Below are 25,303 nucleotides of genomic sequence, written 5' to 3'. Positions count from 1 at the left end.
ACAATGAACCAGATTCTTTGATTTTCGATCTTGTGGGGTAGACTGAACACCAACCCAATCTCGACAAATAGTTGAGAAAGTTTACCACTGATGGATCTGTGGGCGGCTATGACACCAGTGTTGGTCATGGAACTCGAACCAGACTGGGTATCAATCTCGCTCCGTAACCGTCCCTTCCCGTCCATGTTGTTCCTTTCGAGCCTACTCGGTCTCGATCTTATTCAAGTTTTTTATGCCCGAGTTTGAGATAGTTTAGACCTATCAAGTGAGTTTAGTAGTTGGTCAAGTTAGCTAGCAGTAGATCCATTCGATTAACTCGGTTCGGTCCAGCAGTTGTTCTGGGTCCAGTACCGACATCAGTAGCACTACCATGAGTTGACTAAGCGGACGTTGCACCTATAGACCAGATCGGGATCAAAATCCATACCCCCCAATAGTACGGGTCCAACAACAACATCTAAGGAAGTGAAAGCTGGTCGAGGGTGCCTTACCAACAGAAAGGAGCTCAACCACTGATAAGGACTGCTCTCCTTGCTTGCACTTGCCATTCCACCCGGTCAGCTCATTCCTTTTTGCCTTATCTCTTGCGTTCATGCGTGCCGTGTAATTGAAGGCCAATGACAATAGTTTGTTGAAGCCCACTCCGCCACTATTGATGGCTTTGTTACGATCTTTTTCCTTCCTTAAGAAAATATGGATGGAAGAGCGCTGCAAGAGTCAAATGGCGCGTTGTTTTAGCATATTTCCTCTCGTTATACAGTAAAAAACTGAGTTTTGAGGCTTTTGTTATCAGAATGGAGTTGTTACATACTCAGGTTGACGAAGGAGTTATTGTTGCTGGGTGAACCACTTTTATTCTTTTTTTCAAAAGCCGCATACATGAAAGAAAAGTGTTTGTGGCTTACTTGTAACTCCCTTATAGACAGTAGAAATTATGCCCTTGAGACACTGCTTGTAGTTCTTTCTTCTTCTTCTTCTCCATTCTCTGATAAGGGCCTCCTTGATCTGCTAGTAACGAGCAGCTTTCCGTGGTCCCTCAAGCAAGTCCTTACTCCTTCAAACGGGTAGCAACGATGTAGTCAAGAAGAGTTTCTATTCAATAAAAAGCCTTCGTTTCTTGAATGCCTCCTCTATCCAAATGTTAATGATTACCGTGAGTGAAGAGTCATGTGTCCCTTAGCGCTAAAGCAATGGGGAAAGTACCAGAAGCAGAAAGGAAGATGTTCCAGGATTTCTTTATGGTTCTACTGCTGCCGAGAGCTTTCTCTCGATCCCTCTCCAGATCTTTCGTCGGAACTAATTGCCTTCCAAGCCTTTGGACTAAATGGGATGCTATCTGAGAGTTTCTGCACAATCCATCTACTGGTCTCTCTTCAGATACTCGTCCCCTTTTCTAGAAACGAGGCTTCGACGACAATGACGTGCGTGACGAGATATGGTGCTTGGTCATGCCTTTCGGCGAATGCTCCTGCCAAAGAGATGGCTACCTTAGGGCTTTAAGAACAGATGAACGTTAGCCGAACAGCGAGTTAGAGGAGTTGCAGAACCGCGTGATTGATCAATAAAGTCCCTAATTGAAGCAAGTTGGAAAGCGAGCCTCAGCTTGTTCTGACTAGCAATCGCTCGTTTTTCTTGTTAGCATGGGATTGGATTAATAATAACAGAACAACCATTAGAAGGCCAATCCCCTAAATGGGGAATTCCTATCGATTTTCAATGGATAACAATCCATTTTCTCGCTTTCGCTTTTTCTCCCAATCAATCGCGAGGGTTCGGGGCACGAGAACACAAGTGCCAAAATCGAACAAAACGTCTGAAAGGCCGAGGACGACAGAAAGCTCCACGGGGATTCCTGTCTTTTGGCCGCTCTTCGCCCAATTTTCTTTTCTGAAATGGACTTTCCAATAGTAATTCAAATCAGACTAAAAAACAACGACCATAAACCACCTAGCCATATGTACCAAGCTCGAACTAGGTTGGGCCATGTCTCCCACTTATGCTACCTCTTTCCTTAGATCAGGTTAGCGCTTATGCTGCTTGCCGCAACTACCACTAGAAAGCGTCCAACAAGCAAGAGTTTCGTGCCTGGGAAGTCTTATTCACCGACTAAGCATTATTGACTTTCACCCGCTAGCCTTCGCACTAGCTTATAGCTAGACTTGGACCCTCGAACTAGCTGCTTTGACTTGCACCAGCAACGGACTTGATTGAATGTACCATGTACCGACTGCTTTGCCTTTTGACTTTGACCAGCCGTGCCGAACGAGCCCCTCGACCTCGACTTGAGAGCCAATTTCGTGCTGAGAAAGCCAACCCTCTACTTATGGCTCTTAAACCAACCAGACTTATGGCTCAATTTGAACCTGCGACGGACAAGAGATAGGTTGACGAGTTGATGAAAGATCGAATAACTGGACCAAAGTACGACAGTGTGCTGCCTCAAGATGAGAACTAACCCGAGACTAGAAAGCAAGAAAGGTGGGAGTTGAACCCTTTGACTTCGTTCTTTCGTTCGAAGTGAAACTCTCTTTGTTCTAGTTTCAAGGAAGAGCCGGAGAGGTTGACAGAGGAGAGAGAGAGAAAGAGGACCCCTTTCCCATTTATGGTAGGAGTTTGGGGCGAACAAAGATCAAGGCCATACCCAAGACTTGAAACTCTTAGAACTTGCGAACGACTTTTCAGTGCGCTCAGTCACTTTTTCCATGACGCTACTTCTCCGCCTCTGATTCGTTTGATTCCAGGACAAGAGGGTTGTGGTCCGAGGCAATGCATGGCAATCTCTGGACACAAGCATCTGGGAACATACCGCGCCAGTTAGCATTGGCGAAGAATCTTTCGATGTTGGTCTGAACAAGGCCCAACCTGCGGTTACTCCAGGTCAAACCCCCTCCCACCATTCCTAGGTCGATAAGGCAGCATCGCTCAACCGCTTCTCAGAATTCTTTCCTACTGTATATGTTTCTTCTCATTCTTACCCTCCTCTTTTTTATTCGGCAAAGGGAGTGGCATTGAAGGAAGTCGCCAGTAACGAGCCAGGAGAGATCGATGATCCTTCGTTGTTTCCGCCAAGGCAAACCACAGGCTTTTTCTAGTCTGGTAGTGTAAACACCCCAAGTTTTCCACACTCATTTCAGACAACCCTTCTCCTGCAGTGCCAATTTTGTTGGGTCAGTGTAGGAGTCAAACCCCGAGTCAGTTTAAGAAAATTACCATTTTACCCACTTTTATTAGGAAAATTATCATTTTACCCCTAGGTCATCCCAGACCCCAGTCAGTCGGAGTCAACCAAGCTCATTGATCAGTTCAGAACAGTTAGAATATCAGTCATCTCAAGCTCATCCGGGCTCACAATGAACAAACCATTTTCATTTCTGACCATTCTTGCCAAAATGGGATCATTTCTTCAGAAATGAGCTCATTTCTCACTCAAATCCAAGTCAATTGTCTCAGAGTTAGTCATTCTGTAAGACCCACAAAATTTTTTGAGGAATTCACTATTTGCATTAAGTTGAAATATATATATTTCGTGTGGTTATGAGGTTGAATCGTGTAATTAGATATAATTTGAATATGCTTTGTATTTCAGCTTTAGGAAGAGCCTAATTCTGGACGAATTAGCCTTTGAAAATTTAAGGGTAAGTTTATTATGTATCTGTGTAGTTTGTCCTCGAATTTGGGACCCATACGACAAAAAAATCCCGTCAAAGCATGTGAATTACGAGAATTGCTTAACGATAGTACGCGAGTCGTAATAAGCCTATTTCTCGCAAGCGAAGCGGAATTTCTCAAAGAAGCGTTGAACATTCCATGTCAATTAAGGTTTTGATAATAAATAAATGATTTATTGAAGTCTATTTTATATTTAAAATCATTAAATAAGCATTGTTTTAAATATAATGCATTATCGATTTGGATCTGGATCGACTAGAGGTGGCCTAAAACCCCTTTGTGCGCCCCTTTAGGAGGACATTTTCGATCATGGTGGACCAGCTGGTCGAGGGTTGACCAGCTGGGTGGCATTCTTGGAAAAGAATGCTTGGGAAAAGAGGGCCACGATTGGCCATGCTCTTGTCTCAAGACCTCATGATGAGGCTTAGAGCTCATCATGAGGGGCGATTTTTTCAAAAGGGAGGCATGGGGCTGGCGCCCCATGGTCTTTTTGTAAGTATTTTGAAACATTTCAAATAGTGAAAAATGATAGGCTGGTTTGGGCGGCAGCCAAGGGCACTCCTTTGTAAATTTCATAAACATTTATGGCTTTTATAAAACTTGTTCAATGGCGTTTTTGAAAGAAATTCTATGGTTTTCAAAAAGAAGACATGCATTGGAGGAGTGGACGGCTATGGGGGGGCGTGGAGCACCCCAGCCCTCCATCTCCTCTTCTTTAATCTCAATCGTCCATTCTACTTGACCTAAGTATTTAAACCTTCAAAAAGAAAGAGAGAGAGGGACTTGGGCGATTTTTCCTTGGAGACTCCCTCTCTCCCATTCCTTCCCTTTTTTTCCAAACCGTGAGAGAGAGATTTTGAGTGTGGGTGCTAAGCACCACTTAGTTGCAGCTCCTAGCCGTAGCATCACCATTTCCACCATTGTTTGAAAGCCTCGAAGGTGAGCTTCCCTTTCACATACCTTATTGTGGGTTCGATTGAGCAAGTGTATCGGTGTTTTTGCATTTTCGTGAGCTAATAATACATGTTTTATTTCAGATTTGTAGATTTAACGAGTATGCTTGCATGCTTTGTGAATGTGGTTTTGGTTGAGCATGCCACCATATATTTGTTTTCCTCATTATGCTTGTAGCTGCACAATGGTTGGAAGCTATTTCGTATTAATGTGTTTTCCTTGGTTCATCGCATCTTGTTCATTATGGATTGTATCGTGGCAGCCATGGTTCTGCCCGGCTGTGCAACGAATCTGGGTTTTTGCTACAGGGCTTCGGTTGGCAAGGAAACCGTGGACCAGCCCCATGACATGCAGCTTACCCAGTCGGGCCAACCCTTTTGGGTTTGGGTGCTGCTGGCCTGGGCTAGTCGGGTCGAGCCTAGGTAGAAATGCACCAGCGGTTTACCCCCCTTCCGTTTATTTTTTTTCTGTTTCGTTGGCCATAGACGCCATGGGCTATGGTTTTTAGTTCGTTTCAACTAGATTTGTCCAGCTTGTGTGTGTGTCCCTGGTCGACCACCACCGGGTCAGCTAGGGCCTCCCTCGCTTTATTGCCTTTCGGCATTGTGAACCCATGAGTTGAGCCCCATTTCGGTGGCTGCGAGCACCCTTGGCCTCACAGGGTCTGGACCGAATGTGGTCCAGACCTGTCAAAGGTCTGTCCCACGCTTGTTCGGTGGGGCGTCAACCCTTCACGCTTTCTGTTCGGGCCTGCTGCAGCCTTGTGTAGTTGTTGGGCTGCAGCTGGGTGCAGGCAGCAGGCCTGCACCCCTCCCTTTTGGTGCTGGCTGAGCCCAGCCTGGGTCTGGACACTCGGTCTAGGCCGTGCTCCAGCCTGAGCACGCCCTCCATGGTCTGGACCAGTCGGTTCAGACCTGGACCGGTTTTTGGTGGCTGCGCCACATCCGGTCTGGACGCCCAGTTTAGACCTCCCTGTTGTTTGCGACAGTCCAGACCTAGGGTTGTCCTTCATTTGCTGTGACCTGCGCCGTGGTCTTTCCCCGGACTGGACCTACACGGTCCAGGCGGTTCGACTCTTGCTGTGGGGTGACACCATAGCATGTTGCCTTCCTTTTTGCGTTTCGGCAGTGCCCTTTTTGGTTCAGCAGTGTTGCCCACACTGAGGCTTGTTGTGTGCGCATGGTGCCCCATGGCACCAGCGTGGTAGGTTGGGTTGTGGGTCCGTTTTTAATAACTCCAGCCCAGCTGTTGGAAATTCCTCCATTTCGCCATGCTTTTTGCTTCGTTAGCAACTCCGGACTGCTGCCTTTGGGGTTGCACGTAAGCATACTACACGGGTCCAGTTACCCAATTAACTCCATAGTTTGACTCATCATGTCATGGTCGTAGTATGCGCGGTTGTCCAAAAACAACCTATACAACTATAGATAGGTGTACCCATCGATGTGAGTGGTGTGGTTTCACACGATTGTACATGTGTCTGCTGTTATATAGAATGTGAAATGCTTACTAATGACACCTTATCGAATGCCTTTGATCATGCATATAAATCAGGGTTAATTAACATTTAAATATGCATGATTTTATGAAATAATGTTTCAAAAACCCAATTTTATGTTAGTTTTCGAATAAATGTGCTAAAATGATTTAAAAATAGAAAATGCATGAAAAATAGTTTTATTTTACATTTTTATGCATATTTTAGTTTTTGTTATATTCATAGTAGTTTGGTTTTAGTTTTTATTAAAAATAAAATGAAAAAAAATAAACAATAGAGAAAATAGTTTTGAAAATCATTTTAAATGTTTGTTTTTTAGAAAAGAAAAAAATTATATATAAAGATAAATAGTTAGAATAGTTTTTTTTAGTTTCTTTATAAATAAGTTTTGATTTTAATTTTTGAACACTTTCTAATAAAATAGTTTACATAGTTTTTGTTTTTTAAAAAAAAAAACTGAAAAAAAAAATAAACAAAACCGGCTTGAACCGGTTTGCAGTTTTCAAAATGAAAAAAAAAAATCTGTTTCAAACCGGTTCCAGCCGGTTTGAACTCTTTTAAAACCCCCAAAAACGCAAAAATCGGCGCCTCCCTCACACGGCTGAAGCCTCCTCCTTTCCCCTCTTTCCCTCTATTCCCTTTCTTCTCTCCTTCCTCCACCATCGTCGGTGGCTACTCTCCTTCCCTACCTTCCCTTTCTCCCTCTTTCTCTGTCAATGTCCGGCAGCCGACGGTGGTGGATTTTTCTGTTCGGTGACAACACGGTGGAGGTCGCCATTTCTCCTCTAACCTCTCTGGTTTGGTAAGTTTCGATTTTTCTACTTCTTCTTCATCTTCTTCTTCTTCTTCTCCTTCAGATCTTCTTCTTCTTCGTTTTCTGATCTTCTTCTTCTTCTTCTTCTTCTTCTTCCTCTTCTTCTTCCGATTTCTCCTTCTTCTTCCTCTTTTCCAGCTTCTTCTTTATGTTCTTGCTGTTTCTGTAAAATGAAAATAAATAAAAAAAAACTGTAAAACGAAAAGGAAAATAAATAGATTAAAATTTGTATTGTGAAATTTCCTGATTTTCTGTTTTTCTTTACTGTTTGTTCTTTCATTTTCTGTTTTTGTCTATAACATTTGATCAGTTAAATTCCTGTATTTTTTTTTTAGTTTTCCTGTTTTTCATTTCAGCAAATATCTTGTTTGTTTTCATTTAAAAAAAATTTAATTCATGTCTGTTAGTTAAATGTTTCTTGTGCATTCATTGATTTCCCTCTTTTGCAGTGTTTGATGTCGTGTTTACTGTTCTTATAATTTTTTTTTAGTTTTGCATTCATCGGTTTGTATATTCTGCTAATTTCCTGTTTCATGTTCTGTTATTCTAATGTTTCACATTCGTTGAGTTTTTGTTTTTGTCTATTTGATGCATTTGTTGTTTTTCTTAATAGTTTTCATGTTTACTCTCTTTCATCTAATTGATTTTGCTGTTTTGTGCTCATTTGCTTGTTTTACATTTAATTTTCTGTAGGCATTTGCTTTGGATTCGTTTGCTTCTGAATTTTTATCTTTACTTGTCATTTTCCAGTTTTGTTTTTACCTCAATTCCTGTTTTTTTTTCATTTCCAATTCCCTATTTTTCATTTTTTTCATTTCCAGTTTTGTATTTCCTGATTTTTTTATTTCAAGTCATTTTCTGTTTTTGTAATACTGAATTTTCCACTTGTTTTCATTCTAATTTTCTGTTTGTTTCATTCTTTAAATTCATGTTTTTACATTACAGTTAGTTTTTTTTAATGCATTAAATTTCCTGTTTTCTTTAATTCTTGGAGTTAATGTTGTTTTTCAAATTCTTGTTCTTTTATCACAGTTAATTCATGTTTCCTTCATTGATTTCTTGTTTTGTTTTCATAGTTAGTTTAATGTCTTGTTAGTTAATTGAGTTAGTTGTTAGTTAGTGTTGATTTTAAATTTAGTTTGTAAAAGTGCTTAGTCATAATATTTTTAGCATTTAAATAAGCTGTTTAGTACAATTTCTATTTCGATCTCTTGTACTGCTCGTGTTCATTTGAATTGTGCAGGATAGAACAAGACTGGAGCGGAAGCGATTACGTGACACGAAGTACGAAGAATAAAGCTTCTTTTTGCTTTTATTTTTAGAATTAGGAATTTAATTGGGTTTGTAAATATTGCATTTTACGCCCTCTGCGAAGGGTATTCATTTGTTGTAATAGTTAGTTGTTTTACTTTTCTTAAACATTTTAAATTTCAATAATTCGGCAATAAAGATTAGTTTAGATTTGTATACAATATATTCCCGTTCCCTGAGTTCGACCCGGTCTCATCCACTAGTGAGAACCGGTTTTTATTATTTGATGTCTGGTTTTCACATGTTTTACATTTAAAAATCTTTTCAAAATTACAACGATTATAAAGAAGACATCAGCCTTCAAAATAAGGTTTTAGCGAAATTGAAAAATCTATGGCGTATGTCAAAAGAAATAAATGAATATGGCACTTTCCTTGTCATACGTAATTGGGCACCTTGACACGTCACAAAATCATCTTTTAGTGTATCATTATGTGTTACGGGATGTAGTGTTATGAAGAAGTGCATACACTGCCACACACCTTAGCATGAAACCTATCGCACAAATGAAGCTAATCACATGCTTATATTCATGATATTTGGTTGTACGAATCACTTCGGCAAATTGAATGTATTCCCTAAGTTACGAAGGGATCTTAAGGCACATGTATGCAATTATGGTCCTACGAGACTATTGTGAGCATTGGAACTCCTTGGTGAGTTTTGCTATGGGCGATGGACTCACTTCGCGAGACGAGCTCGCTTATGGTCGAGATACAAGGTTTATGTACTTTTACACAACTCATGAGTCACGTTTTACCGTGCAAAATGTTTCTAACTGTCTCATCATAAGGCTCAATGATTTGTATCGTCGCATTGCTAGTTCTCGTACTTATGGCACGATGTACATACATGTCCACTTGTATCTATGCACAGTTCATGATGATACATCTGTTTTGCATGACACAGTCTCTTGTGATGTTACATTAGTAATTTATGTTCTGTGATGCATACCATGTTATTGCTAGTAATTGTCACTTATTACTCCATGTGTAGCTTTGTCACTCTTATATACCTGCTTAATTGCATTAGAAAGCATGTTATCACTAGTTGTCATCATTTACTGCTCCGCTTTCAGTTTGCTCACTATTCTTACACTTGCTCATGCTATAACTGTTCAATTATTGTGAATGAATGAATGTATGAGAAATGATATGCTCTGCTTCATTTTCCACACATTGGTATATTGTGATTGGTTTGTCTCACCAGCTCAAAAGAGTACTGACCCCGTTTTATGGGGATACAGGTGTTCGCTTAGGTGTGCGATGGAGCTCAATATGCGGCAGAGGACTGAATCCACACTTCTAAAACATCAAAGATCTTGGCAGTTGTTGTCTTTGTAAAAGAGAATTGGTTGTATTATTTGTAAAATGTATTAAATAAAAGCTGTTTCATAATGTTGTTGATTCACTCCTGTGACCCACCCAGAACTTTCCACTTGTTTTCCCTTTTTGGTACTTCCGCACTTGCGCAATGTTTTCAAAAAAAAAAAGTTTACCCTAATTCAAAGGATTTTAAAGGATTTTCAAAGTCGGAAATTCTGGGGTGCCACAGATCTGGTATCAGAACAGTGTTTTAGAAAAGTGTTACAGAAGTATGGTTCAAGTCTCTGCACGCATCGACCATCGCACTGTAAGTATGCCTAATTCAGTAGAATAGTATTTATGTTGTTTAATTGCTTATTCTGCATGTGTATATGAATTGTGTGATATTTCGGGTGTCATCCGATGTGAGACCTAGTTTCATGATTAAGCTTTGTATTGTGGCGTAACGCATCGATGTCGGAACCTAAGGGTTCGTTTGCGCTTGTGGATATTATAAGACCCGCAATTTTTTTTGAAGAATTCACTGCTTGCATTGAGTTGATATATATACTTTCGTATGGTTATGAGGTTGAATCGCGTAATTAAGTATAGATTGACTATGCGTTGTATTCCAGCTTTAGGCGCGCAACCCGAAATCGCGTAAGTACACTGTGTAAGTAAGAAGAGCCTAATTTCGGATGAATTAACCTCTGAAAATTTAAGGATAAGTTTGTAATATATTTGTATAGTTTTTCCCTCGAATTTGGGACCCATACAACGAAAAAACCTCGTCAGTGCATGTGAATTACGAGATTTGCTTAACGATTATACGCGAGTCGTAATAAGCCTATTTCTTGCAAACGATGGGAAATTTCTTTAAATAGCATTGAACATTACATGTCAAATAAGATTTTGAAAATAAATAAATGATTTATTGAAGTCAATTTTATATTTAAAAGCAATAAATAAGCATTGTTTTAAATATAGTGCATTATGGATTTGGATCCGGATCGACTAGAGGTGGCCCAAACCCATGTGACGCCCCTCTAGTGGACAATTTTGAGCCTTGGTGGACCAGCTAGTCAATAGTTGACCAGCTGGGTGGCATTCTTGCAAAAGAATTGCTTGGCTTGAGAAAAGAGGGCCACGATTAGCCATGCTCTTGTCTCAAGACCTCATGATGAGGCTTAGAGCTCATCATGAGGGGCGATTTTTCAAAAAAGGGAGGCATGGGGCTGGCGCCCCATGGTATTTTTGTAAGTATTTTGAAACATTTCAAATAGTAAAAAAGGATTTTTGTAAGTATTTTTGAAACATTTCAAGTAGTTTGGGCAGCAACACTCCTTTGTAAATTTCATAAACATTTATGGCTTTTATAAAACACACCCAATGGCATTTTTGAAAGCTTTTCTAAAAGTTTTGAAAAGAGAACATGCATTGGAGAGTGGGGCGGCTATGGGGGGCGTGGAGCACCCCAGCCCTCCATCTCCTCTCCTTTAATCTCCACCGTCCATTCTACTTAACCTAGGTATTTATCCCTTCAAGGAAGAGAAAGAGAGGGCATTTTCTCTTGGACGATTTTCCTCTCTCCTCTCTTCTCTCCTCTCTTGCTCACCTCTCCACTCTCTTCTTCCCAACCGTGGACACCACCTCCATCTCGTGTTGAGAAAGCCTCGAAGGTGAGACACCTCTACCTCTATCCTTGTTGTGGGCTGCGTTAAGCATGCTTGTAGGTGTTTTCTTCATGAAATATAGTTGTTGTTGGCTTAGAGCAATTCGGTTTTCATGTGTTACCGCATGTTGGTAAGTTCTGAATTTTGTTTGAGCATGGGTAAATGGTGGACTGCAAGAAAACGTTTTATTCCTTGCGTTTTCTTCGAAAACTTCTAGTTTTCTTCTTGCATGGCTTGATTTGTAGCAGCCAAGGCTTTGCCAAGGCATTGTTCGGTTGGCAAGGAGGCCACGGGTTGGCACAAGCCCAGCAAACCCACTTATTTGGGTTAGCCTCTTTTTGGGTGCTGCTGGCTTAAGCTAAACGGGTCGAGCCATGGTGGAGCGCACCATTTCTTTTTTTCTTTTATTTTTTTCTGTTCGTTTGGCCCTGGATACCCCTGGCCATTTGTTTTATTTTTTGTTCGGCTGGACCAGTCCAGCCAGCTGGACGTGTCCAGCAGGGTGCATCCCAAGTCGACCACAACGGGTCAGCCTGGGCGCCCCTTTCCTTTTTCCCCTTTTGGTTCTGCGTGAACATTGGCCGAACCCACTAATCGGGTGGGTGTGGGCCGATTCACCGTTGGACTGACTTGGTCTGGACCGAATATGGTCCAGACCTGTCAAAGGCCTGAGCTTAGTTGGTGGGGCGTCAACCCTCCACGCCATTTCTTGGAGTTTTCGGGCCTGCTGCAGCCTTGTGCAGTTGTTGGGCTGCAACTGGGTGTAGGCAGCGGGCCTTCACCCCTCCCTTGATGCTGGCTGAGCCCAGTTCGGGGTCTGGACACCCGGTCCAGACCGTGCTCAGGCACGAGCACGCCCTCCATGGTCTGGACCAGTCGGTCTAGATCTGGACCGGTTTTTGGTGGCTGAGCCCCATCCGGTCTGGATGCCCAGTCTAGACCTCCCTGTTGTTTGCGACAGTCCAGACCCGGGGCTGTCCTTCGTTTGCTGAGACCCCTGCCCGTGGTCTTTCCTTGGACCGGACCCACTCAGTTCAGGTGAATCGGTTCCTGCACTGTATGACAGCATAACCGGCTGTCTTCTTTTGGTTCAGCAGGGTCGCCCATTTTGGGCCCTGCTATGTGCGCATGGTGCTCTATGGCATCGGGTGTGGTGGTAACAACAACTGGAATATACACATATTTTTCTACTATTCATCGCCTCTTTTACGCTGTATTAGCGAGCCTCCGGGCTGCAGCCCATGGGGCTGCATGTGCACGTATGACACGGGTCCCATAACTCCAAGGATTTGACATGTCACGACATGAATGCACATGTTGTTCCAAAGCAAGAATATATATATATATATATATATATATATATATATATATATATATATATGTATATATTTGTATGCATAATAAAATGATCGATGTGATGTGGTATGGACTCACACTTATGTGCGTATATCCACTTTTGAAATGGAACGCGAAGTGCTTGCAAATGATACCTCTTTAAATGTCTTAAAATAAAATAAGGTTGTTGCGTAATTAAGAACCTACGGTGGATGTCGAACAAAAAAATGCAACTATGGCACTTCTCTTGTCATACTCGGCACGGCACAAATTATGTAATCATTTCATCGTTGTGCTAAGTATCATAATGTACGATAAAGCATCTCAAAGCACGTGCACTATTGCACATTCTAGCACAAGAGCAAGTGTATGAATGAATGCAATCACATGCTCGTAATTGTGGGATTTGGGTGTACGAATCACTTTGACAAATTAAATGTATTTTTCCTATGCATGAAGGGATCTTGAGGCATACCTATATGGGAATTTAGTCTTTTGAGACTTATGAGTTATTGGAACTCCTTGGCGAGTTTTGTTGTGGGCGATGGCCCCACCTCGCGAGATGAGCTCACTTATGGTTGAGATACATAGTTTATGTGCTTTTGCATGACTTGTGCTTTGTTTCTAGAAATACCTTACCGTGGCAAAATGTTTCTAACTGTCTCATCGTAATGCTCGATGTTTTGTATGGTCACACTGCTAGATTCATGTACTTGTTGCACGAGGCACATGTATGTCCACTTGCATCTATGCACAATTCACGATAACTTATCTTTTCTGCATAACACATTTCTCTATGTTGATGCACTGGTTAATTATGTTCCTCGATGCGTACTATGCTAATTGCTATGAATTGTGAAATGAATAGTTGTAGTTATTCTCTCATGCTTAGCCGAATTGCATTAACTCATGCTAGTTGTTTTCGCTTAATGCTCCACGTGTAGCTTTGTCACTCTGGTATACCTGCTTAATTGCATTAGAAAGCATGTTATCACTAGTTGTCATCTTTTACTGCTCCGCTTTCAGTTTACTTACTATTCTTACACTTGATTATGCTTTACCTGTTCAATTATTGTGAATAAGCATGTTATGTGTTGCATGATAAGCTCTGCTTCATTTTCCACACATTGGTATATTGTGTTTTTGTTTGTCTCACGAGCTCGAAAGAGTACTGACCCCGTTTTATTGGGATACAGGTGTTGCTTCTAGGCGTGCGATGGAGTTCGATGTGCGGCAGAGGACCTGAACCCACTCTTCTAAAACATCAAGGATCTTGGTAGAGTTTTATAAAGGGAATGATTTTTACTATTGGTAACATGTATTAAATAAAAGATGTTTCATAATGTTGTTGATTCACTCCTGTGACCCGCCCAAAGTTTTCCACTTGTTTCCTTTTTTGGTACTTCCGCGTTTGCGTAAATGTTTTCAAATTTTTTTTTACCCTAAATCCAAAGGATTTCTGAAGGATTTTCAAAGTCAGGAATTCTGGGGCATCGCAGATCTGGTATCAGAGCAGTGTTTTAAAAAGTATTACAGAAGTGTGGTTCAAGTCTCTGCACGCATCGACCATCGCACTGCAAGTATGCCTAATTCAGTAGGATTGTATTTCTGTTGTTTAATTGCTTATTCTGCATGTTGAGATAGATTGCGTGCTTTTCAGGTGTTGTCCGATGTGAGACCCAGTTTTGTGTTTAAGCTTTATATTCTGGCTTAAGTTATCGATTGTCAGAACCTAGGAGTTCGTTTACGCTTGTGGATATAGTTTCCCAAGCTGATTCGAGACAACTCCTGCGAGAGTTGAAGTTCATGGCTGAGACCTAGGGAACTACTTGCGTAGTTCACCCTTCTCGTTTCACATTGTGTTGGTGGAGATGATTGAAGAATCATAGTAACGATCGAACTTTTATCCTAATCATGTTAAGAACGATGTAGTTGATCAGAATCGTCGTTTAAGGCTCTAAGAGAGTGTTTTCCCTCTTTTTCTACTCATTGGAATTGCTCGTAACCCTGTCTTTGATGAAGGGTATATTGCTGGAAGCGATCTTTCAGACAGAAGGTTAGAGACCTGTCTGTGCCGATTGAATCCTTGTGTTCCTCGTTGGAGGATATTGTTGTTTCCCCAGTGTAAACACCCCAAATTTTCCACATCCATTCTCAAACCACCCTCCTCAGGCAGTGCCAACCCTGTAAGGTCAGTATAGGAGTCAAACCCCGAGTCAGTTTCAGAAAATCACCATTTTACTAACTTTCATTAGGAAAATTACGATTTTACTCCTAGGTCATCCCGGACCCCAGTCAGTCGGAGTCAACCAAGCCCATTGGTCAGTTTAGAACAGTTAGAATATCAGTCATTTCAAGCTCACCCGAGCTCACAATGAACAAACCATTTTCATTTCTAACCATTCCTGCCAAAATGGGATCATTTCTTCAGAACTGAACTCATTTCTCACTCAAATCCAACCCAATTGTCTCTGAGTCAGTCACTCCCAGTCAGTCATATTCCCCAGAGTCTAACTTGAGCTCACCAGGAGTTCAAGCGCTTCAGTTTTAGTTCAAAACCATTTCCAAGTGTCCAGGAACCCATTCCAGCCCGTTTAAGCTCTTTCAGCTGAAATTGAGCTGATTTAAGCCAATTGAGCTAGTGTTCGAGCTTCAATTTTAGTTCATCTCAGTATTAGTAACCTTTGTTTAAGCTCAAACCCAGTTCAGGTTCGTAATTCACTTCACTACAGTGATCATTCCGTACCATTTCTTTAAAAATGGCAGCTTTTCTCGAAAATTCAGTCAGAAAAGTCAGTTGAGTCAGTGTCTAGTTAGTTCAATTGAGTTCTGAAACTCTAAAACCCAGCTCAATCTAGCTCATTTCAGTTTGATTCAGCTCAAACCCCAATTTCAGTGTCACTCTAACCCAGTAGAGTCCCGAAAACCATTTCTTGCGCTATTTTGCAAATGTTATCAATTTTAATGCTTTTTAAACTGGTACAGCTGCCAATCGGGGTTTAAAGTCCAAAATTCTTCATTCAAGGTCTGCATTTTGCATGTCATTTCTCATCATTTCATATCATTTCTCAGCATTTCATAACATTTCATCACATTTCATTTCATTTTCGAAGTCCAGAACTCTAGTTTTATAAATTTTAATCCAAATCAAGTTTCAAAAGCTTTCTGATGTCTTCTATTAAATCATTGTAATTTCGAAAAGAACTTTATATGTAAAACATGTGAAAACCAGATATCAAATAATAAAAACTGGTTCTCACTAGTGGATGAGACCGGGTCGAACTCAAGAAACGGGAATATTTCGTATTCAAGTACACAAATCTAAACTAATCTTTACTGCCGAATTATTGAAATGTAAAATGGTCAAGACAAGTAAAAACAACTAACTATTACAACAAATGAATACCCTTCGCAGAGGGCGTAAAGTGCAATATTTACAAACTCAAATTTAAATCTCTAATTCTAAACTAAAAAGTAAAAAGAAGCTCTATTCTTCGTACTTCGTGTCACATAATCGTTTCCGCTCCAATCCCGTGCTATTCTGCACAATTCAGATGAACACGAGCAGTACAAGATATAGAAATAAAAACTATACTAAACAGCTTATTTAAATGCTAAAAACACTATGATTAAGTAATTCACTAAGCAATTTTAAGAACTAAATTTGAAATCAAAACTAACTGACAACATTCTCTTAACTAAATAAAACTAATTAACTAAGATGCAACTAAATGACTAACAGTTACTTCTTAACTAATAGCTAATTAATCACCTAACTAACTACTAACTAATACTCAATTAGCTAATGTCTAACAGGAAAATAAACTAATTACTAAAACAAAACAAGAACTTCATGTAATGAAATAAAGAAAAAACAAGAAATGAATGTTAAAAAAAAAACACAGGAAAATGAAATAGGAAAATAAAAGAAAAAAAAACAAACTGGAAATGACTTGTTAAAAAACAAACTAGAAACCGTAATGTAAAGCAACAAGAAAATAGTTGTAAATAGGAAATTTAGTGTACTGAAAACAGAAAATACATGAAACGAAAAACAGGAAATTAAGGGTTAATGAAAAAAAACTGGTAATCGGAATGTAAGAACAAAGAGGAAATTAGAGAGAATGAAAAACAGATTCAGCATGTAAAAAAAAAAAACAGGAAATTACATGAAACTAAAAACAGGAAATTAAGCTAATTAGAGGAAAAAAATATGGAAATGACTTAATTGAAAAACTGACATTCGGTAAAAAAAAAAAAACAGAAACTAAAATAGAATTTAAAGACAAACTAGACAAAATAGGAAATTAAAGAAAGAAATTAAAATAGGAAATCAAAGGATACAGAACATCTAACATGCGTATGAATTTCAAACAGGAAAAGCATGAAATTACTTGAAAAACATGAAATCAAAGAAGAAATGCAACAAATGAAAACAGGAAATTAAAAATGAAAATAGGAAATAAAAACATAACAATCGATGACTGAACTGGAAATCTAATGTAAACAAAATAGGAAATTTCAACAAAATGAAACAGGAAGTGTGATTATTGCAGAACTTAAAATCTGATGCACAAATTTTTTTCCAGTTTTTCTTTTCTTTTTTTTTCTGTTTTTCTGGTTTTCTTTTTCTTTTTACACAGAATTTATGGAAGAAAAGAAAAGGAAGATGCAGATCGGAAGAAGAAGTAGATGAAGAAGAAACAGATCGGAAGAAGAAGAAAATCAGAAGATCAGAAAAAGAAGAAGAAAAAGAAGAGGAATTGGAAGAAGAAGAAGAAGAAGAAGAGTTGAATCAGACTTACCGTGAAACGGAGAAAATCGGGGAGAGGTTGGAGGCCTCCACCACCATGCCGTCACCGGAAGGAAGAGTCCACCACCACCGCCGGCTGGAGTTTCATTAGAGGAAGAGGGAGAAGGGGAAGGTAGGGAAGGGAAGCACCGGTGGTGGTGGAGGAGGTTGAGAAAAGAGGGAAGAGAGGGAAAGAGGAAGGGCTTCAGCCATGAATGGGGGAGGCAAATGAAATTTTTTTCATTCGTGAGTTTTAAAAACCCCAAACCGGCTGGAACCGGTTTGAAACAGAATTTTTTCAGTTTAAAAAAACACAAACCGGTTGAAGCCGGTTTGCTTATTATTTTTTTTTTCAGTTTTTTCAAAGAAATCAAACCGTGTAAACCGGTTTGTTATTTTTTTTTTCAAAAATCTAAAAAAAACTATTTAAAAGTTTTTATTTGCTAAAAACCTCAAAACCTCATTTGATTATTATTTTTTTTCTAAAAAAATATAACTATTCTAATCTATATATTAAATATTTTTTTTCTTCTTTTCTATAAAGAAATCCAAAATTACTTTATTACTAAATTGCAAAATAAAGCTACTTTTTCAAGCATTTTCTAATTTTAATTCATTTTAGCTCATTTACTCAAAACCAGCATAAAATTGGGTTTTAAATCATTTTTTTATGAAATCATGCATATTTTTTATATAAAATAACCCTGAATTATATGCATGATCAAATACCCCCATGCTTATGTTTTGCTAGTCCTCGAGCAAACTAGAAAAATGCAAGAAATCAAACTATCACCTAACTCACTTTCGTAGGAATCACGGTTGCATTTAGCTCATGCAACAAGCCCTTTCAACCCCTAGATTACCCCAGTGGACGATTAAGGTCTCGTGAGGGTTTGCAGTGATGCTATCCACAAACATCTCTGTCATGTATGCATAATATTATACATCCTCATAAGTAGTAGGTAATTAAAGACTTTATTTTCACCAATATTTCCTGTTATTTCAAAGTCACAATATAATTAGATTCTTTTATATACCACCACAGAAAAAGAATTTCTTTCACTTTTCTAAATATCACAATTATTTATGTTTTATTCTTAGAAAATCCAATAAAAACAAGTTATTATTTACTTATCCTCACTCATGTTTTCTGCACAGGTTTTCTCAATCACACTTCTAAGCACTGAACTTTTCTTTCTTTTTAAGCTCTTTTCTTCATTTTTTTCATTTTTCACGCTTTTTCTTTTTGCGTATTCATTCTTCTCTTATAGCTTGCGTGTGGTCTGCTTTTATGCCTTGTGCAATGTCAATACCTTCTATACTTTTTCAATGCATACCAAAAGATATCAACTAAGACATAAAAGTGACTTCCTTCATTCACCTTTATAACGTGAGAGTCAAACATTTCAACTTGTATCTGTTCTCAGCTACTTAGGATCATGAAGTTTTCCACTTTCCTTTTCGAAATGGAATTAAAAGTTTCAACTTACATCTAAGTTCCATTTACTAAGGATTGTGGAATTATCCAAACAACCTAACGCATGCTTCTTTTTCTTTTAAGCTCATTTTTTTATGCTTTTCTTCATTTGCTTAGTTTTTAAAAAATACAACTGTGCATATTCATATTTGCAATTCAAAATAAATTCTAACATGTATTTATCATCATTTCTTTGAAATCCGCATAAACAACCATAATTTTTAGATCTATGTCAGAAAAAAAATTTCATGGGGCTTAAAAATCCTCTAAAAACATCAGATTTGAAATAACATTCATATAAGTTCAAACTCTTTCTTTAAAAACCTACTTTTCATGAGATATGTGTAAACATGTGCAAGAACGTAAACAGAAATATCAAGGTGTGCAAACTACACCCTCCCCCATGCTTGAATGACACTGTCCGAGTGACACTCCCCCATGCTTATATGAAACTAAGTGAATGCACATGAGAGAAAATAAATGAGGGAAAAGAGTAGAATAACCTGACATGAATTATAAATTTCATGTTCTATGAATATAATGAATGCAATGTATACATGACATGACATGAAAACCATAAATGAAACAAAAAGAACATGAAAAACTCAAGAAAAAATGAAAAAGGAAAAACAAAATAAAATCTATAAATTCTAAGCAAATCTAATAATATACAAGATATGGGTTGCCTCCATAAAGCGCTAAGTTTCACGTCCCCAGCCAGACGGATCCTGGAAAAACCTTCATCGTCCATGAGATCAATGGACATGAAGTATCGCTCAACCAGGCTCTATGTAGAAAAGAGTGTCATCTGTGACACTACGCACTGTGTTTCCATCCCGTCTACCTCTAACTGTAGGATCATAACTCTCTCGACATGAAGAACAGAGATTAGTCTCATCTGAGAGACTGATCAAGAAATGAGAGTCTAGGACCGACCGAGTATCAATGAATGCAACTTCAGACAAGTGGTGAATATGATCAGACTTGACTTGGTCAATCACCTTCTGCATCTGCACCTCTTGCTTACTAAAAACAATCGGTGATCCTAAAAGCTGAGAAAATGGGGCTTTATGTGAAGACTGTAACAACTGAGAGCCTTGCCCCTTCTATTGAGGTATAATGGAAATCGACTCGTCAGTAGAAATGATATGGGGCTCATGAGTCGATTTTCGAGTGGGGAGACACACCTTCCCGCTCTGAAGGGATGTAACAGATTCGACTTGCGCATGATGCAAATAGGTGGGTTGCAAGTCAAATGACATGGGCTCCTCTCCCTTGGATGTGACAACAGACTTACTAGATGGGTTCCCCTGGCTTTGCGGATTGAAGGTCTCAACCAACTGTCCCATTTGAGTCTCTAGCTTGGCTATTGACTGCATATGGGAGCTCAAAACTTGTAATATCCTATCTTGGAAGGATTGACTACGTGAAGGCTCATGAGACTGTGGTTGAGTATAAACAGGTTGGGCTATGGGATGAACCTGTGGAAAAATGGGATGCGAGTAACCTTGTGAAGGGTTACTGGGTCTATACTGTGTCTAGGAGGGCTTATGGGATAGGGAAATGGACTGGTTTCGCCAACTTGGGTTATATGATGATGTAAATGAATCAGGCATGGGTTTAGCGAAACCTTGGGCAGCATTCACCTGCTCTTGAACGAATTTAGGATATAATGGCGCTGCCGGACAATCTGAAACACAATGTGCAGGGCTAGCACACTCTTTCTACTGGATTTCTCGAGGAATTGGCTAGGAATTGATCTAACTTCCTAGTCAACTGGTCAACCTTGGTACGCAATTCTAACTCAGACCCTACTTCGGAAATCCCAACTTTCTTAGGACCACTAGACAGAGATGTAGTCCTATCGAGCCGTGAAGACAAGGTATGATGCATCGTGTTTTCACTCAAGGTCTCGAATAGAGACCACGCCTCATCCTCACTCTTGAGCATAAAAGTGCCCCCACACGATGAATCAACCATTTGACGGTGCTTTTCAGTAAGCCCGTCATAAAAATACTGCACCAACTGCCAACGAGGCACCTGGTGATGGGGACACTTGCAGAGAAGATCTTTCAATCTCTCCCAAGACCCGTGAAACTGTTCTCCCTCAATTTGAGAAAAACTGTTTATAGCTTTACGGAACTGATTTGTTATACCAATTGGGAAGTACTTTTTGAGGAATTCGCGCTGCATTCCTTCCCAAGTAGTAATACGAACCGTCTCAAGAGATTTTAGCCACTGCTTGGCTTTATCTTTGAGAGAGAACGGAAACAAAGTCAACCTCATAGCGTCGTCTCCAAAATTATTGATTCGCATAGTCGAGCAAATCTCAAGGAATTCATCGAGATGACGATATAGGTCTTCATTGCTAAGGCCATAAAACGAAGGTAACATTTGAATCACACTGGCCTTAATCTCAAAATGGCTCGCTTCTACATCAGGTCTCGTGATGCAGGAGGCGGGAGTATACGTATTTGGCATGAAGTACTCCCTCAAAGGATGGATCAAATGATGATCGTCAGCCATTGCGTAGACCTTAGAGTAGACCAGTGTAGCACACGTCCTAACTTTGGGTTTTCTACCTAACTAACGCACTAAGCGGCCAAACCACGCAAACCACAAAGCGAGTAAACTAAAAAAAACAACAAAAACTAAACAAACACCACGCAGTTACACATAACAGAGATTATGCAAAAGAAATATGAAATCTATGTGTACGGTACCAATCGTACACAATCACCTCTAAGGGGATCCTAATAGGTGGGTTGTGCAGAAAAGTAAGCTCGTCTCTAAGATATGCACATACGTGGTTCTAAACCTAAATGCAACACAAACACTAGGCAATAAAGTGAATACTAATATTACGCCGTTCCCCGGCAACGGCGCCAAAAATTTGATTTCTTCTTTTAAATCGTTGTAATTTCGAAAAGATTTTTATATGTAAAACATGTGAAAACCAGACATCAAATAATAAAAACCGGTTCTCACTAGTGGATGAGACCGGGTCGAACTCAGGAAACGAGAATATTTTGTATTCAAGTACACAAATCTAAACTAATCTTTACTGCCGAATTATTGAAATGTAAAATGGTCAAGACAAGTAAAAACAACTAACTATTACAACAAATGAATACCCTTCGCAGAGGGCGTAAAGTGCAATATTTACAAACTCAAATTTAAATCTCTAATTCTAAACTAAAAAGTAAAAAGAAGCTCTATTCTTCGTACTTCGTGTCACATAATCGTTTCCGCTCCAATCCAGTGCTATTCTGCACAATTCAGATGAACACGAGCAGTACAAGATATAGAAATAAAAACTATACTAAACAGCTTATTTAAATGCTAAAAACACTATGATTAAGTAATTCACTAAGCAATTTTAAGAACTAAATTTGAAATCAAAACTAACTGACAACATTCTCTTAACTAAATAAAACTAATTAACTAAGATGCAACTAAATGACTAACAGTTACTTCTTAACTAATAGCTAATTAATCACCTAACTAACTACTAACTAATACTCAATTAACTAATGTCTAACAGGAAAATAAACTAATTACTAAAACAAAACAAGAACTTCATGTAATGAAATAAAGAAAAAACAAGAAATGAATGTTAAAAAAAAACACAGGAAAATGAAATAGGAAAATAAAAGAAAAAAAAACAAACTGGAAATGACTTGTTAAAAAACAAACTAGAAACCGTAATGTAAAGCAACAAGAAAATAGTTGTAAATAGGAAATTTAGTGTACTGAAAACAGAAAATACATGAAACGAAAAACAGGAAATTAAGGGTTAATGAAAAAAAACTGGTAATCGGAATGTAAGAACAAAGAGGAAATTAGAGAGAATGAAAAACAGATTCAGCATGTAAAAAAAAAAAACAGGAAATTACATGAAACTAAAAACAGGAAATTAAGCTAATTAGAGGAAAAAAATATGGAAATGACTTAATTGAAAAACTGACATTCGGTAAAAAAAAAAAAACAGAAACTAAAATAGAATTTAAAGACAAACTAGACAAAATAGGAAATTAAAGAAAGAAATTAAAATAGGAAATCAAAGGATACAGAACATCTAACATGCGTATGAATTTCAAACAGGAAAAGCATGAAATTACTTGAAAAACATGAAATCAAAGAAGAAATGCAACAAATGAAAACAGGAAATTAAAAATAAAAATAGGAAATAAAAACATAACAATCGATGACTGAACTGGAAATCTAATGTAAACAAAATAGGAAATTTCAACAAAATGAAACAGGAAGTGCGATTATTGCAGAACTTAAAATCTGATGCACAATTCTTTTTTCCCGTTTTTCTTTTCTTTTTTTTTCTGTTTTTCTGTTTTTCTTTTTACACAGAATTTATGGAAGAAAAGAAATAGAAGATGCAGATCGGAAGAAGAAGAAGAAGTAGATGAAGAAGAAACAGATCGGAAGAAGAAGAAAATCAGAAAAAGAAAAAGAAAAAGAAGAGGAATTGGAAGAAGAAGAAGAAGAAGAGCTGAATCAGACTTACCGTGAAATGGAGGAAATCGGGGAGAGGTTGGCGGCCTCCACCACCATGCCGTCACCGGAAGGAAGAGTCCACCACCACTGCCGGCTGGAGTTTCATTAGAGGAAGAGGGAGAAGAGGAAGGTAGGGAAGGGAAGCACCGGCGATGGTGGAGGAGGTTTAGAAAAGAGGGAAGAGAGGGAAAGAGGGGAAAGAGGGGAAAGAGGAAGGGCTTCAGCCGTGAATGGGGGAGGCAAATGAATTTTTTTTCATTCGTGAGTTTTAAAAACCCCAAACCGGCTAGAACCGGTTTGAAACAGAATTTTTTCAGTTTAAAAAAACGCAAACCGGTTCAAGCCGCTTAGCTTATTATTTTTTTTTTCAGTTTTTTCAAAGAAATCAAACCGTGTAAAACGGTTTGTTTTTTTTTTTTCAAAAATCTAAAAAAAACTATTTAAAAGTTTTTATTTGCTAAAAACCTCAAAACCTCATTTGATTATTATTTTTTTTCTAAAAAAATATAACTATTCTAATCTATATATTTAATATATTTTTTTCTTCTTCTTTTCTATAAAGAAATCCAAAATTACTTTATTACTAAATTGCAAAATAAAGCTACTTTTTCAAGCATTTTCTAATTTTAATTCATTTTAGCTCATTTACTCAAAACCAGTATAAAATTGGGTTTTAAATCATTTTTTTATGAAATCATGCATATTTTTGATAAAAATTAACCCTGAATTATATGCATGATCACTTTCAGAAATCAATTTCAAACCCCAGGTTTTTCAAAATTGACATTTTTACACCCGAGAGTCTAAATTTGGAAATATTTTCTTGAGAAAAACAATCTGGATTTCTTTCAAAATTAAATTTTTAAATTCTACACTGGATTTGCTTCGCAACGGGGTATTGAACTTCAAAATCCGAGCTCGTTTCAAAAACTGCCAAAAATAGCTCGTTTCGTCTGGAAATTTTCTGAAAAGACTATTTTACCCCTCTAATCGTCAAAATGAATTTCAAAAGTGGAATTTGGACCCGCTCTGAGATGGCCCATTCATTTGCATTTTCTGTTTTAATTTATAAAAAAGAAAAAAAAAATACCTTTTTCTTTATTTTTTTGTTTGTTTTATTTTATTATTTTATTTTTCCTAAGGTGGGACCCACAAGGGGGTCGACCACCCTAGCCCTTAATTCAGCCCATTTCCTTTCTTTTCTTTTTTTCCTCCATTTTCCTTTTTTTTCATTTTTTTTCTTTCCTTCTTTCTTTCTTTTCTTCCTTCTTCTTCCTTTTTCTTTTCTTTGTTTCTTTCTTTCTTTCCTCCTTTCTTTCCTCTTTCTCCACTCACGTATACCCCTTTTCAGCCCCTCCTTCTTCCTCTTTCCCTCTCCTTTTTCTCTCTTTCTTTCATTTTATTTCTCCCCTGTTCTTTCCTTTTCCTTCTCTTCCTTCTTTCCTTCTTCCCTTCCTTCTTTCCCCTTTCTTCCTTATTCCCTTTCCATCTCTTCCAAAGCCATATGGCTGTAGATTCACGTAGAGTCATTCCAAAAAGGCCATAGCACCTTATTAGAAACTTAGGCTTTTTATGATTTAAACCTAAGTTATCCACAAGAAAAAAGAAAAAGGCTACGGCTGCTCCCCCCATTCAACGCCTCTCTCTCTCTCTCTCTCTCTCTCTCTCTCTCTCTCTCTCTCTCTCTCTCTCTCTCTCTCCCTTGGTTTCCATTACACAGCTCCCCAACCTCTTAACAGCAGCCTTGGTTGCAACTTCCAGCAAAAGAGAAAGACAACCCAGCCGACAGCCACTTCCTCAAGCCATAGCTCCAGCCAACGGCATAGCATCACCACTCCAACCATCATCCTTGTTGCAGCACACATCCAAGCTCCCTGCTCCAGCTCCATCGTCTTCAATACCTCCTTCACGCCAACCCCTTTGAAATCCAGCTCTCTTCCCCCTTAAGCTCTTTAAACCTTTCT

Source organism: Nuphar pumila, chromosome 3 (assembly GCF_984573655.1).
Source record: "Nuphar pumila chromosome 3, dmNupPumi1.hap1.1, whole genome shotgun sequence".
Lineage (NCBI taxonomy): Eukaryota > Viridiplantae > Streptophyta > Magnoliopsida > Nymphaeales > Nymphaeaceae > Nuphar > Nuphar pumila.
The sequence above is the reverse complement of the archived record's forward strand: the minus strand, read 5'-3'. Positions refer to the sequence as shown.